Here is a 15,706-nt window from a genome sequence, read left to right as displayed (position 1 = left end):
AGAGGAAAGGGAAAGGGAGTAAAAAGGAAAGGGGAAGGGAAAAGCAGAAGGGAAAAAAACAGGAAGGAAGGGAGACAGAATCACAGGATGAATATTCTGGCCCTAAACAGGCTAAAATCCCAGAAGCACACTGACTACTTCTTTACAGCCTGTGTCTGAAAGAAGGAATGATGAAGTACAGAATGTAAATAAAAATGAACAAAAGAAACAGGAATATTGGAAGGGAAGAAGGAAAATATACTGTGCTATGAAAATTGCATCAAATTAATGTATCATTAATCTTTGCCAATATTGATTACTTACCTTTACTAAATTAGTAAAGGTAAGTAATCAATATTGGCAAAGTATATGTAGCATCTATTTTTTTGTTCCATGGAGGGATGAAGGTCAATATCTGTTATTTAACTGTTCCTTTTTTTTACACTAGTGAGGGTTTATTTTCATTTCTATATTATATTCCTTTATTTATAGAATTATGGGGGGAAAAAACTCCTTAAAACAAAACAAAGCAAAACAAAGCAAAAAAAACCAAACCAAACCAAAAAAAAAAAAAAAAAACCCCAAAAAAATGAAACAAAAGCCACTTTAGCTATTGCTTAGGGAATAAAACCATAGGTAGGATATTTTGAGGGCTTTTGGTGAATTACATTTATTTCAGTGTATCAAATCCTAATGCACTGGAGATTCCTCCCCCTATGAACCTGTGGACTTGAGTACAGCTAATGATATCACTAGTGACAGTTATCAAACTTTTTATCTGTCATAGGAAATATTAATCAATTGCCTGTTCTTCCATGCAAGCATAAAGTACTGGCAATGAAACATAATGTGATTTCAAAGAGGCATTATTATCTTCCTAAATGTCTTAATCCTAATCCTGTGTTATCCTCACACTTCACCCCCCAGCTTGCGAACATCCAACTTTTACTCCAAGTGGTGATGCAGATGATAAATCTCACTAAAGATGTCAGTGAAACTCCCCCATAGTAATACACACTGTAAGCCTCCGAATAACTCCAGCTTTCTGCTGGGATTTCTCAGGGGGTTCTCAGGTCTGAATCCATGAATAAACCATAACCCCTACTCCTTCTGAGCAAGCAAGGTTAACTTAACGTACATACACACTACAATTAACAAGAGGAAAGAGTAATACTTATCTAGAGAGACCAAACCACTTGGACTAAATTATGTCTATATATATTGCCTACATACAGTATTAATCTTTGCATCACAGTGCAACTGCACTACAAACTGAAGCTGATGTACTCCAGGTGCCATGAGGGTGTGTTCTCTGCTGACCTCAGTGAGGTCTGAGCATGAAATTTATTGCTGGAGGCTTCTAATTTGGGGTCGAAGGTTTTTAATTGGTCTTTTAAAGACCACTACTCTGAACCAATTCCTACTCTTCATTTTCAAGAGAGGTTTCCAGAGACTTCTTTCAGAGACTTTCCAAAGGAAAGCAGAATTAATATCTCCATGCCTATTTCCAGCCACAACCAAAGGCATGTGTTCTCAACATTCCCAAAACTGTCCAGCAGTAGCAACTTGAACTCCTGGAACTGGCAGCCCAGACTGGACAGGAATGTGCATTCAGTCTTTAACATCTCTAAAAAAATGTCTACAGATTTGAGGTTCATATTATACAGGCATCCCAGGGGGACTGTGATAGTGATGAGAATATCATCTATACTACTTGATAAACCAAAATATCTGAAAGACTGTGTCTTCTTCTTGTGGGAGTAGATAGCTTTTCCCTACCATCATCTACCCAACGCAATGACCAGCATGGTCACAGTGGGAAAATGTAGTGGTATACTTGGCTGTTAATGAAGAACAATTTCAATTATACCATCTCTACCATTATACCATTCTTTATTATTTTTCTTTTCCATTTAATTAAAATATGTTGGAGAAGTGATCAAAGAGGGGGGAAAAAAAAAGAAAGAATAAGGAAGAACAGCTGCTGTCCATGAATGGAGGCAGACTGCATGAAAATATCCTCAGGAGCAATAAACTACTGGGTGATAATGCACTGGAATTGAATTCAAGAAAACAAAACATCATATCTCACTCAGAACAGAGATCTTGTTCTGGAGGAAATTTCTGATAAAGACAGATCTGCTGTCTGTCCAAGTGAAGGAAATAACACATGCAAATATTTCTTTACATGCTGCAGAAGTACTGCCATACTTTGTCCCTGCCATGAATCTGATCCTTTGATTCTTTCTTTCATCTTGAACCCCTGTACTCTATTCCCAACCACAGATGGCATGGCAGCACGTATTTATCCACATGGACACAAGTAGATTAATGATGCAAAACTTCCATTCAGGGGTGCAAGTACCAAACTCTACATGTCCCATGTGAAGGTAGTGGACTCCCTTTGCTGACTCTGTTTTACTGGTTGAAATGCTTAAGTCTGCTCATTCTGTTAAACAGGTACAAATTCTCTGTATGCAAAGTAAAGCAAAAGTTACAAACAAACAACCCTCTTGAATATCTTGATGTTGAATCAGCTTAAGTTTATTCCTTTATCTAGGAGTTATTCCTGATGTAGACAGAGAGAGATGTCTATGTATCTTAAAATACATAACAAAATGCTGTATCAATCCTTCTCGAGAATGTACTGCAAGAAGATACTAGGAAAGTATTTTTTCAAGATCTTGTTTTAGGAACGCATGTCCTCAGAAGGGAGGCAGCTGAATCACTGCACTGGATTCAAAACTTAATCACTACTAAGTTTTTAAACACTTAAAATTCTTAAATCTTCAACATACGTCCTGCTTGTAGAGCTGGTGAAACATGTACCAGCCATTCTGCAAATGAGGTTTATGGAAGCTGCTACTGTAGGTAAAGGATACTGAATAAATAGCGTGATATCTCTCCCTTTAGTTTGATTCTGTCGGAGATGAAAATTAAGTCATAAAAGATACATGATAAAGGAAAAAGAGAAAGAAATAAAGGAGTGTGTAACCAGCAAAGTAAAATCCTTGCACAAGATGCTCAACATAAAGCATGGGTACAAACCACTTGGAAGTGGCATATGATCTTCTGAAGAGATGGATGTTTCTTTTTTCTTTGTGGCAAAAGATTTGTGGGTTTCTGAACTAAATTAGTAGAAATTGGTTCAAATTTAATAGTACAAAATCCAAGTCTAGACATATAGATTACAGGCATTTGTGCGTAGGCAGAGGAGACTGAGTGTAGGAAGCAGGTGAGGAAGAAGACCTCACTGACATAGCTCTGAAAAATGCAAGTGTAACATCAGATGTGCTAGGAAATAGGAGTATCAATAAATCCATCCAGGGCGTTGGTGAAAGTACCTGTAATGTACTCTGAATGTACTCTGTAATATCTCGGTATATTATGTATCTCTGAGGAGGAGTAAACCAAACTGCAGAAAATGGGGATTAAGTTAGTCAGGGAAATAGACAAGACAGGAAACAGGGCTGAGGAAGCTGGACAGTTTAGTGATGCATTCGCCTATGTAAAGTGGGGACCCAGCAGGGCTAGAATTGTTCCTTACAAATAACTGTGTATGTCAATACACAGTTGGGGAGAGAAAAACTACTTAAGTTAAAATTCCAAAAGATAAGCACTTTTATTTCCATCATGCATGAGCACTTTTACAGAAAAAATTAAAAGTTTTTAATTATCAAAGCAACAAGCTTTCAAGTCAGGAGAAACGGTTTGAAATCATAGAACTATTTTAGGCATGACTTGTTTGCTTTTAAAACAATGCATGATGCAAGCGGTGGTAATATCTGGAGGCTTGACTGACCAGCCTTTGAGTCAAAAATCATTATGTCACCCACTGCTCCCATTTAGAAGGTTGTTGGCTTGTGGCATTTTTTTCCCTGAAATGCTTTTCAGATTCCTGGCCATTGAGATGTTATTTTATTTTGCCTGCACTTTGCCCCCACCTCCCTGCCATGAGTTTCCTTTGCAACTGTATTCTCTTTTTTTCTTAAAGTTTTAGGCCATGGGAGTACACATTAATGTCATACATATATACATATATATATATATATATATATATATATATATATATATATATATATATATATATATATATATATATATATATATATATATATACGGATACCTAAATAAATGCCACCTTTTGCACGATTTTCCTGTGCAAAATCTGATATCTTTTCATGCATTACACTGTGGTTTCAACAACATTATTAAAATATGAATTGTGGTGCTGCAGCAAAATTAACTAGTATAATACCACGAAGATACCATTTCAAGGAAAAACAGTCATGTCTGCAAACTGCATCATGGCTTTCTTATGTAAGTTGCAAATATGTCTTGGGTTTATTCTGAGTTTATTTTCTGGCTGTAGAGAACAATGTCTGAATCCACAATATCCTGCAGTTTAGGGACAAGAACTTTTACCAATGTTCAGGAACATTTACCAGTGTTGACTATCCAAATGTAATTTTCTATCTATGAGTGCCTGCTGACGAACAGATAGCGAGTAGCCAAATGAAACCTTACTAATTTGCAGGGCAGTTTCTATTCTTCAGGTGTCTTCTCTTCACAAAAACCGATCAGCTACATGATGTTCTCTCTTTTGGCTGCATTAGTGATGCAGATGGGAAAAAAAAATGAGTCAACAAGCAAAGCTCAGAAATTTTTTTTATTAGATGGTAGTACTAATCACAGAGTCTGGCGGATGTATTGGCATTTTGTGGCTTAAGTGTAACTAACAGTCTTTCCTTGTGAGCATCTAGTATTTGAGAAATTCAGACCCAAACACCATTTCACCTTAAACTGAACCAGAGAGGTTTTACATAGGAGTTTTAGCTTCAGAGCAGCACAGGAAAGCTAATACTTTGCAGAAAGGTATCAAAAAGAAATTTTTCAAGTGTCCATCAAAATGCCCTCCAGACTGCTAGGGAGTTGATGACTGGATTGTCACTACAAGCAGTTAAGTCCTTAAAATCCAGCAGATTAAAGAAGTGGCCAAGTCTCAGAGACTAGATATTCCCACATGAAACATAATACAGCATGAAATTGAGAGAAAGGAGATCCTACACTTTTAACCAACAGTTCCCTGACAATGAGGCTGAGTGTAAGCAGATGTTGTTGCTGCATTAACAACCAAGCCCTTTGTCCGTATAGGCCTTAAGAGCTTAGCTTCTAATGGAAAGGTGGATGGCCTTGATTTACACAGTTCAGCAATAAGGCTGGAAATACCTTTTTATAGCCCTAAAGATAACTATCTTCTTAACACCAGGCATTTTGGGAGCACTTTATAACCCTTAAAGAGGAAAATTTACTGCACAACAATGAAAACAAAGCAAATGCTTAAGGCATTTTGCTAACCAAGTTTTCCATCCTTATCAGAGGTAAGGTCTTGAGAGCCAACTTTTGAGTTTAAAGTGAAAGCTCCAGACCTCAAAGCAAGTTGTTTGAAGCACTGTGAACTGCAGAGGTCAGTAGGTGAAATTCTAAGTACTTTGGAATCCCTTTCTTTCTTAACATTTTCTCTCTCTTTGCACCTTGGTTCAGGTTTTTCTGGTGATATACAAAGGCCAGATGGCCCTACCATGGGCTATCATGGCTTCCATGTATTTGTTAACATCTGAGGTGCACACCTGTCCAGGCAAGGTTTTTGAGGTCCAAATCCTGGCTGGGAGGCAGAGTGAAGCAAGGCATGCAGGTAGGATTCAGCTTCTGGTGAACCGTCACAGAAATGCAGTACATCAACTGCACTTCAGCTTTGCATCCCGATCCACATCTGCTTAGGGATGTCGCTACCTGTGGCAGAGGAGTTGGAACAAGATGATCTTTAAGTTCCATACCAATCCCACACCGGGAATTACTCCCTTTATTGTCAAAGCTCATGGAAAATCTTACAGAGCTAATGGGAGTGTTGGGTTCTGGCTGAACAATCCTCTACACAGGCAAAGGAAGCCATTTTGTCCATTTTGTACCTTGTGCATTTTATACACTGGGCAGGCAATGCAGTTGCACCTTCACCTTTCTCTCTGGAGCACTCATTGGCTGCTATTTGTTTGTCATGACATTGCATATTTAGACTCCAAACCATAAGTTTGAAAAAGAGAGCTACTTCCTTTTCCTAACAAATGCAGCTTGTTTAAAAAACAAACCATCAAGGCAATATAAACAGAATGGTGGAAAATTTTCTTAGCAAAACTGCAATACTGTCATGATAATCTTTCTGAATGCTGTGACTGATTCCAAGACTTGTTTCCCTGTGATTTGCTGATGATAAATGCATAATTCTGACCAGAATACAGAGTGCAAATCGTTGCAGTAATGCACTGATAAAATATTATGCAAAGGACAAATAAAGAACCAAAGAACTGGTAACTGCAGACAAAGTCACTCTTTCTGTGATATTTATTACTGCAGATTTTAGAAATACATTTTATAGGTTTAAGCATTGAACACTTGGGTTTTGAATGTGACAGAAATGCACATTTCTGATCAGAACACAGAGTGTCAAATTATTGGGAAAAAACATTGTTACAATGATATATATTTGCAAATAGCAAATAACTGGTAGCTGCAGATGAAATCAGTATTGTGATATTTATTATTGCATATATTAAAAATATAGTTTTTTTCATTTTAATTGTTATACATTTTCTCTTTCTTATCTGACAGGAGAAATAATATTTACCTGGTAATAAATGAAAAGGATTTTTTTTTAAGGAAAGAAATTGCAAGAATGTGCTTAATTCATAGGTTCTTGCATGTGTCATTGCAAAATTAGTATGAAATAACGAAGTTTAAATAAAAGAAGTTGTGATGCTATTATAAGAAAAATGGGTTTTAAATGATGATTTGTGATTTCAGTTTTCACACTCTCTACCTTACATTGCTTTTTTAATTATAGAAAATTTCCAGTACTGGATTAAATAATGCTCTTAACTTAATATGTTTGCCAATTTAAAGAAGTCATGTATAAATGGTGAAGATGCAAATTCTGAGTCATCTGAGTCATTCATATTCATTCATATTCATTCATATTCATTCATATTTCACTGCCATTTGTCATAAAGAAATGCATTCATTGTTTATTTTAAATCCTTTTTACAACGTTTTCAGACAAAAAGAAGTCAAATCGCATATAACACCAGATCAACAAAAGCAAAGGTCAATGTTCATAATGCTGGTTTTTAAAGGTGGTAGGTCAATGTGCAAAACTGCCAGATTTTTGAAAATAAAGAAACACATTTTGAGGAAACTGCAAAAGAGAGGTCTTGTTTTAAAGCATTTATTTTAAAAGACAAATACCTCCATAACAACCAGCCCTTGATGTCTCTGGCACAAGAGACCTGCAAAAGTCATTAAGGCTGTCCCACTGAAGCTCCTATAGTTGCTTCACTTTAGGGTGGGAGTAAGCATGCTTAAAATTAAATTACTTTAAAATAAAGTTAGAGGACTAAACAATATCCTGCTTTTGACTCAGCAGGGTTTCCCGTGAGAAAAGAAAGTGGGCAAAGACAGCTTAAAAAGACAGACAAACATATTTACCCCTAGGTGGAAGGTACAAATTAAATTAGCTTGCCACAAAAGGGAGATGTTTTCTCCTTCTGTTCAGATGTCATGGTAGTGAGGAAACATCGTCTGGGGCCAAGCAAAATGGCACAAATGCATTCATCTAAGCTACCATTCATCCTGTTCCAAGGACTAAACAGAGCACATAAAAGAACAACACTTCTGAAGCACTTCCTAGTTACCAAATGGGGACTTGCAGAGGAACATGGGAGAGGAAGGTGGGGATATTTCCAGCATGGATTTCACTGTTGAGGTGGGAATGACAGAGGATTTCAGAGACCTGATGAGGCTAGATATGAAATGCCGTTGCGACAATCTGGTTGCGTCTCTGCCTTGAGGGGAAGCATCACACTGTGCTTGGTGTGGTACATTGAAAGGTGCACCACAAAACCTTTCCTCTCTGTCTCTAAAGCTGGAAAACAATAGAAGCACTTCCTGAGAGTCAAGTATATCTTTTATTGTGCTTCATTAACATGCATAGTTTTGGCACTCAGTAAGGTTCAGCTGGTATGCTTTCCAGTACCTCATTCTTTATTTATATGAGACCGGGAAGTGTGACCTACAGAGCCAGTTGGCTGTCATGAATTGGAATCTTCATTAAGCCTTGTGAATTATGCATTGACTACTTATAAAACCAAGATCCAGGGCTGATCCAGCAAGGACTCTTAACTGCTTCCCATTAGATTGAAAGATCCTCAGATTGGTAAAAAACATGTGTGCTATACACTGCAGAAATCACTGTGCCAGTAATCCAGGGAAGTGCTTGGGGATTTTGTGCCTCATGCTCAACAAAGTCAGCCTAATCTTTGTTTTTGTATTTATTTGAAGAGTTTTAGAGTTTAATTTCTGCTCTTGAAAGTCACATTTGCACTATGTTTGTCTAGGTTTTGAGCTTTCCTTCCAATCATTCAGCAGCCTGTACAACAAATTGGTTTTTTGTCAGGCTTAGAGGTCTGTATCTGGCAAGAAACCTCTTTATATAGATATCAAGTTCTACTTTTTGTAGACAATTCAGTATTAAGAAAGATCTCTTAAGAATATAGATATTCACAAAAAGAAAGCTCTTGCTTGACTGCAAGGTCATTTATTATTTTATTGGATCAGATTAAACATCATACAAAGGCTAGATTTCATTTTCAACCATTGCTTCTGGGTTTTGTATGTGCATTAAGGTTATATTTGTCTTAGTGCTTTTGAAAGAAAGTTGAATACAAAGATTTTATTCTCTAAAGCTGGTAGTTAGGATTTTAAATGTATTTTGAAAGCACAAATTATATATTTTCCTTAAACACTACTGTTTACCTAGAGAAGACTTAGAGGCGTATGGTTAAAATTTTTTTTAAAAAAATTCTGGGAAATTTGGCATGTCAAGATTAATGAAGGATTTTATTAGTCTTGGTGACTTTAATGATATCAGCAGGTCTCAGCACAGAAAAGTTGTCTTACCACCTTATGACATTTTAGCTTGAGATTTGTAGTTGCAGTATGATATATCCCAGCCAAAACTGTAAAAAAAATCTAAAACAAAATAAAAAATCAAACAAAAAAAACCCAAAAGTTCTTTTGAAAAGTCATTTTTCCATTTGCCAGGACAGGTTATGCACCAGATGTGATAGTCTCTGCTGAACATACCTGCCAAAGCAAGTAGCAACTCTATGAGAAGCAGCTGGGAGAAGTAAAGCTCTTCTTGCACAGTATGAATTCACTGCATTGTTTGTGATAAGTTCTGTGGCCTGGCCTGAAAGTGGATAGTCTGATCTATGAAAAGGTCATGGGTGAGCCCTGTGTAAAATGGTATTGTTTACAGTTTTTTTAGTGAAGAGATTAGCTGTCATTTATTTCCACATACCTTAACAAGAGCTTTGAAGGTTCCCAGCAAGAGCATGTTCTTTTCTCTTTCTCAGCCTGTCACATACTTGTCAGATTCAATAAAATTCCTTACCTGAATTATGCAAATCAGGTTTTGTTTTGTCCAGCACCCATCATTGTTCATCTCCACTACAGCTGAAACTTCTAGCAGCCCTCTTGCTTATACTGCCTGATTTCAACACTCCTTAGGTCAAGACCTTTCAACCTCAGAGCTTGACTTATGCCACAACCATTTGACAAATCATCCGGGCCTTCACAAAAGCTGGTTGAGCCCAAAGTGACTGCTCTCTAGACACCACTGTTTCACTGTTTTGACATTTCCTTCTCACTTTTCCCCTCAGTAATCAGACAAAGGAAGAAAAAGACATTTGTGTCCAAGGGATGCTTTCATTTAGGGCTGTGATAAATGGCTACTCTTTCCAACAAGCTATGGTTCCACTGTAGGAGGAAGTTTCTTCGCAAGGACAACTACCCACTTACAGCTTTGGGGGGCAAGAGGGTGTGTGAGACACACATCTTCCACTGTAAAACCTGCACAGTGCATCTATTGATCTTATATAACTTTTCATCCAGGCAATGTAAAAGAGTTAAGCAAGTTATCCAGACTCTCCATTCATAAGTTAGCATGCACAGGACACTTGCATGTTTGATGTTTTTAGTATAGCCAATGGAATAGCAGACCAAGCTGAACTAAAATGTGCATGGTAGAAATGAAGAAAAAAGCATACTACTTACATTTATTTAAGGGTTGTGGGGTTTGTAGGATGGACAGAAAGGATGGGAACTTTTAATACCAACTCTTACACAGATTCTTCTTTTTCTTTGGTCAATTTGTTTCTCAGCTTTAGACTGAATGGCTTCAGTCTCACCATTCATGACCTGCAAAATATAAGTATGATATTTACCGATTCTTTAAAGTGTTTGGGAATCTCCGAGTGAGGAGTTCTGCATGAAGTCAAGACACTATTAGAAGCAGCACCAATTATAGCATCATTCTTCAACTAGGCGTCTCCAATTTAAAACACTGCTTAATTCAGAAGAGCTCATTTTCATCAATGCTCGTTAATCCCTTCTGCCCATTATTTTTCATGTATTTATATCAAAATAGCACTACTTTATTGGACTAACAATGATTTGATATATTAGTAGAGCATGAAAACTTCGAAAGTATTTTTAAGGTGTTCAGATCAACATCTTTTAATTGCAGAAGTTAGTATGGTTAAAACAAAAATGCTATTGTAATGTCAAATATTGCTTAATAGAAAGAACTTATGTCAACCATGTTTTTATAAGCTTCTTTCAGATTATTGTGTTAATGCTTATTGTTCCATTGGAAAGAATGACTGCCAAACGTGAAAAAATTGAAACGGCATGTGATTAGTTGCTAAAGCTGAAGTGAGGAATCAGTGTATGAGAATTTATGGTATTGTTAATCTGTCTCTCCTGTTCATGTATTAATCAGAACATTACCAAATCCCATTACCAAATCATTCAAATTTTTATGATCTGATACTACAGTACGATTAATAAACCAACAAAGTTACCCTCAAAGTTCTATGGATGATATATGACCCTTTTGTCCAAGGCTTGTAATTAAGACCACAACAAACACTAGAATCTTCTGTATACTTAATTTTGTGTGGCACAGGGTTAGTGTGCTTTTTTATTGCCAACCCAGGACACTAATTGTTCCTCAAGAAACAAGAGAGCTGGAGTGTTTTCCTTAGAATCATAAAGTCATAGAATGTATGAATTGAAAGGAATCCATCAGGATCATCAAGTCCAACTGCTGACCCTGTGTAGGCCACCCCAAAAATTACACCATGTGCCCAAGAGCATTGTCCAGATACATCTGGAGCTCTGATAATAGCATAGGTTATATGTATTTGCAGTGTATTTTCTCTGAAGTATGAACAAAGTGGGGAAAACACTTGTACCTAGAAATGTTGGCTTTCAAATGAGAAGTCCCCCTTCTCATTTCCACTGTGCATCACATAAAGAAATCCATAATATAATTATTTTGGAAGAAATCCTACTATTAACCAAAAAAATGCCATTAATTTGACATGATTTTTTGTCTCTGAAAAAGGAAAGACTCTTTTAAGTTTCCTGTGTTAACGTGCTGGACTGGAGAGACTTATGTACGTGAAATAACACAGCCCTAGGGCTGGTAGCAACACACATTCCAGCTCACACTTCCTTTCCAATACATGCAAATGTATTCAGTAGAGGGATGGGATAGGGTGGGAAACCATGGAAACCTGTCTTGGAAACCATTAACTAGTACAGCATTATTGAAACAGTTAACCAGGCTAAACCAACCATTGCAATCTAACAATGCTGAAAAGCAGCACAGCCACATCCACACTCCTTTCTCAGAAAAAGTGCCACACTGTTATTAGGATCTTGATTTGCCTCCACCTACTGAGCTCAGTCAGGTGCAAACTGATACCTTCCTAGTAGTTTCTATGAAATACCACAGTTCATATTTTCAGGAGATGTTCACTATGTGTCTTCTTTTAGCTTTCTTGAATCTTCAGGATCTTGGTTTGTGGGACTTAGCGATACTTTAACTTTTTCTTTGTTTCCAACTCATATCTTGAATGTATTCATTGCCAGTTTTAAGGTCTTAAATGTCCATTTGCAAATATGTTTTGCGGCTTTCATTAAGAACAAATCATGCACTGGTCCTAAGGTAGTGTAAGAAACACTAAAATAAAATCCCCGTCAGAGACTGTCCCAACAAAAAAAAATACTGAGTATTTTGACTGCTGTCAAAATTAGAGAATTATAGAATTTCTATTGCTAAATGTGTACATACTTGTGTAATAAGCATGATACATTCTACAACAGGGAGTCAGCACTGGTGAATGAGGGAAGAGCGATTGCTGTCCTCTGCCTGGACTTGTGCAAAGCACTTACCCTGTCCTGCATTACATCTTTATCTCTAAAATGGTGAGGGATAGATTTGATGGATAGATCACTCAAAGTGTGAGTGGCTGTATGGTATCACTTAAAAGAAGCTTGACAGTCTTGAGAGCTGGGCCTGTGTAAATCTTATGAAGTTCAACAAGGGCAAGTGCAAGGTCCTACATATGGGTCAAGGAAATCCCAAGCACAAATGCAGGTTGGATGTAGAATGGATTAAAAGCTGTTCTGAGAAGAAGGTCTTGGGAGTGTTGCTGGATGAGAACCTCAACACAACCTAGCAATGTGATGTTGCAGCCAAGAAGAAACTGTGTCCAAGTCCATATCAAAATCAACATGGCCAGAAGGGTGAGGAAGGTAATTCTCCCTCTAATCTGCTCTTGTAAATCCCAACCTTGAGTACTGTGTGCAGCTCTGGGACCCCCGACATAAGAAGGAAGTAGATCGCTGGAGTCCAGAGGAGGCCATGAAGACAATCAGAGGGCTGGACTATTTCTACTCTGAAGACAGACTGAGAGACCTGGGACCCTGGAGAGCCCTTAAAGCAGCTTTCAATACCTAAAGGGGGCTGTAGGAGAGCTGGAGAGGGACTTTCAACAAAGGATCTTAGAGATATCTAATTCCACCCTCTCTGCCAGTGAGAGGAGGGCAGAGACACCTTTCACTTGATCAGGCTGCTCAGAGCCCCACTTAACCCGACCTGAAGGCTTCCAGGGTTAGGGCAGCTACCATCCCTCTGGGCAACCTGTTCCATTGCCTCACCATTTTCATTGTAAAAAAGTTATCCTAATATTTAATCTAAACATAATCTCTTTCATCTTGAAACCATTCCCTCTTGTTCTGTCACTACAATGTCATTGTAAATAGTCTCTCTCCATCTGTTGTACAGGCTTCATTCAGGTATTGCAAGGCCACAATAGGTACCCTGAAGCCTCTTTTCCAGGATGAACAAGGCTTATTCTCTTAGACTTTTCTCTTAGAAGAAGTGCTCCATCCCTCTAATCGTCTTGGTGGCCTCCTCTGGACTCCCTCTTGGAGAGATGTTGATATCCTTCCTATTCTGGGTATGCCAGAGCAGGATATAGTACCTGAGTGAGGTCTCTCGAGAGTGGATTAAAGTGTTAGGATCCCCTTCCTTGACCTGCAGGCCATCCTACTCTGGACGCAGCCCAGGACACATTTGGCTTTCTGGGCTGCAAAGACACGTGGCTGGCTCATGTCCAGCCTCCACCCACCAGCATCCCCAAGTCTTTGTGGCTGGGGCTGCTCACAATCTGTTCGTCCTCCAGCCGGTGTTGATATCTGGAGTTGCCCTAACCCAGGCGTAGCACCTTGCCCTTGGTCTTATTAATCTTTGTGAATAATAAATTCTCATGGGCCACTTCTTAAGCTTGTCCAGGTCCCTCTGGATGGCATCCCATCTTTCAGGAGTGTCAACTGCACCTCTCAGATTGGCATCATCTGCAAATTTGAAGAGGGTGCATTCAATCCCTGTGTTGATGTCATTAATGAAGATGTTAAATAGCACTGGTCCCAGCATGGAGTCCTGAGGGACACCACTTGTCACTGATGTTCATTGGGACTCTAAGATGTTAATCACTACCTCTTGGATGTGACCATCCAACAGATTTCTTATCTAATAGACCACCCATTGAATCCATCTCTCTTCAGTTTAGACAGAACAATGTTTTGGCCACCTGTGTCAAAGACTTAACAGGAATCCAGATAAATACAATCTGTAGCTCTTCCTTTGTCTACTGATGTAGTCACTCCATGCAAGACAACAATAACATGAAATCATAGGCCAATGCTGCTTGTATAAAAGCAATAAAACCATTTAAGACATGTTAGCTGTATCTATTAGCAAGCATTAAAAAATATTTAATTTTTTAATTAAAAAAATAATCACACTGTATGTGAAAACAGGTTCACCTCTTTTGCAGACAAAATACTAGTAGAAAAGGAATTTTTAGGCATGTTTTCTTTACAAATTCCTTGTGTACACATTTTTAAATTTTAACGAAGACTGAATATTATTGTCAATTGTATAATTGAATATTTTTGCCTCAGGATTTTAGTAAATCATAGAAAAGAGGTTTATATTCTTTAAGTTATGTGTTCATAACAATTTTCTTCACTTCTAAACACAAGGTCCAACTCTGCAAGTACCTGTTTCTACACACACCTCAATTACCAACAGCAATAGCAATAGTTCTTGGCACCAAAAACCTGTTCCTGTTTTAACCTTGTTTTAATAGAATTAATAGAAATGCTTCAGCCTAGAGAAGCTGGGCACATTACACACTTTGCCTTTCTTTGTTGTTTCAGGAAAAGTTTTCTGCGCCTACCCAAAGTAGGTATTTTTCTGCTTGTCATGGTGGAAGGTCCTCACCTTATCTTACTCTGGCAAATTCAGTGACTACGGCTCTGCAGAAGACATGGTGAGATCTAGTTTTCCCTGTCCTGATGAGACAGGAGGTATTACTGATGAAGGTATGTTAATGATTGAGAGATTAAGACTCAAATGTATCATACATACAGATAAAAACAGAAGACAGAGAATTGGCATCTTACCATCTAATATATGACTTTGAGTCTGTTTCCAGACCTTTGCATCCAATAGGTGAAGCTGCTGTCCCCATGTCATCTCTGGTCCTGCTTGGCTGAGTACATGTGCAGAACTTGCATTTGAATGAGTTCCTGCAGACAGCTTAAAAAGACTTGTTTAAGAGATTGAGAGGTTCTTTTCTAAGCAACATGCGACATCACCCACGACTACATCTAGTTCAAGATTCAGCTACAAGACAAGAAAGTGAAGACATGCTTTCACTCCAAGTTCTTCAAAATCACAAATAAAAATACCAGTTCTGCAGCTATTATTTTCACTGATCTGTTGTAACTGTTTTATTGTACTATCTCTTTCAACATCCTTTCTTCAATAGCCATACTTATATGGACTCACACATTGAAATTTTGGATCAAACTAATGAGTGAAAGCTTGACATTGTCATTGTAAAGAACAGCATAACACAACAAACTCCTAAAGATGCATAAAAATGTCTTAATTCCTTTCGTTTCAGCTGTGTAGATGTCTTGGTTTTGAAAGACAGGTGTCTGCTAAGGAAGGCAGAAGCCTCCCTTGAAGTGGCAGATATAACCCCTTTCCCTCCGAGTTATTATAATTTTGAAATCTAAGGGTCTTCAGGCAAAGATGTGGGAAATAGGAATAACAGTTCTTTACTATTATATATATAACCAGTCAAACAAACACCAATAACTCTGGCAGTAACAGCAAACAATCACAAACCCAGTCCCAGCCTTCTCGGCTGTCGGGCCCTTTCCCCTCGGGTGCAGTTCCGCTCGCAGC

General features: G+C 38.0%; 1 long non-coding RNA gene across 1 annotated transcript; it reads right to left on the bottom strand.

Moving 5' to 3' along the window:
* Positions 1-4,675: 4,675 nt before the first annotated feature.
* On the bottom strand, positions 4,676-15,485 carry LOC108445510. The gene is made up of 3 exons (XR_001860397.1): positions 14,914-15,485; positions 10,147-10,290; positions 4,676-5,772 (listed from the first exon to the last, which is right to left on the bottom strand). It is a non-coding gene; the product is annotated as an uncharacterized LOC108445510 (long non-coding RNA).
* Positions 15,486-15,706: the final 221 nt, after the last annotated feature.

This window comes from Corvus brachyrhynchos, unplaced genomic scaffold, assembly GCF_000691975.1.
Source record: "Corvus brachyrhynchos isolate BGI_N302 unplaced genomic scaffold, ASM69197v1 scaffold213, whole genome shotgun sequence".
Taxonomy (NCBI): domain Eukaryota; kingdom Metazoa; phylum Chordata; class Aves; order Passeriformes; family Corvidae; genus Corvus; species Corvus brachyrhynchos.
This window is presented reverse-complemented; position numbering and strand designations above follow the sequence as displayed.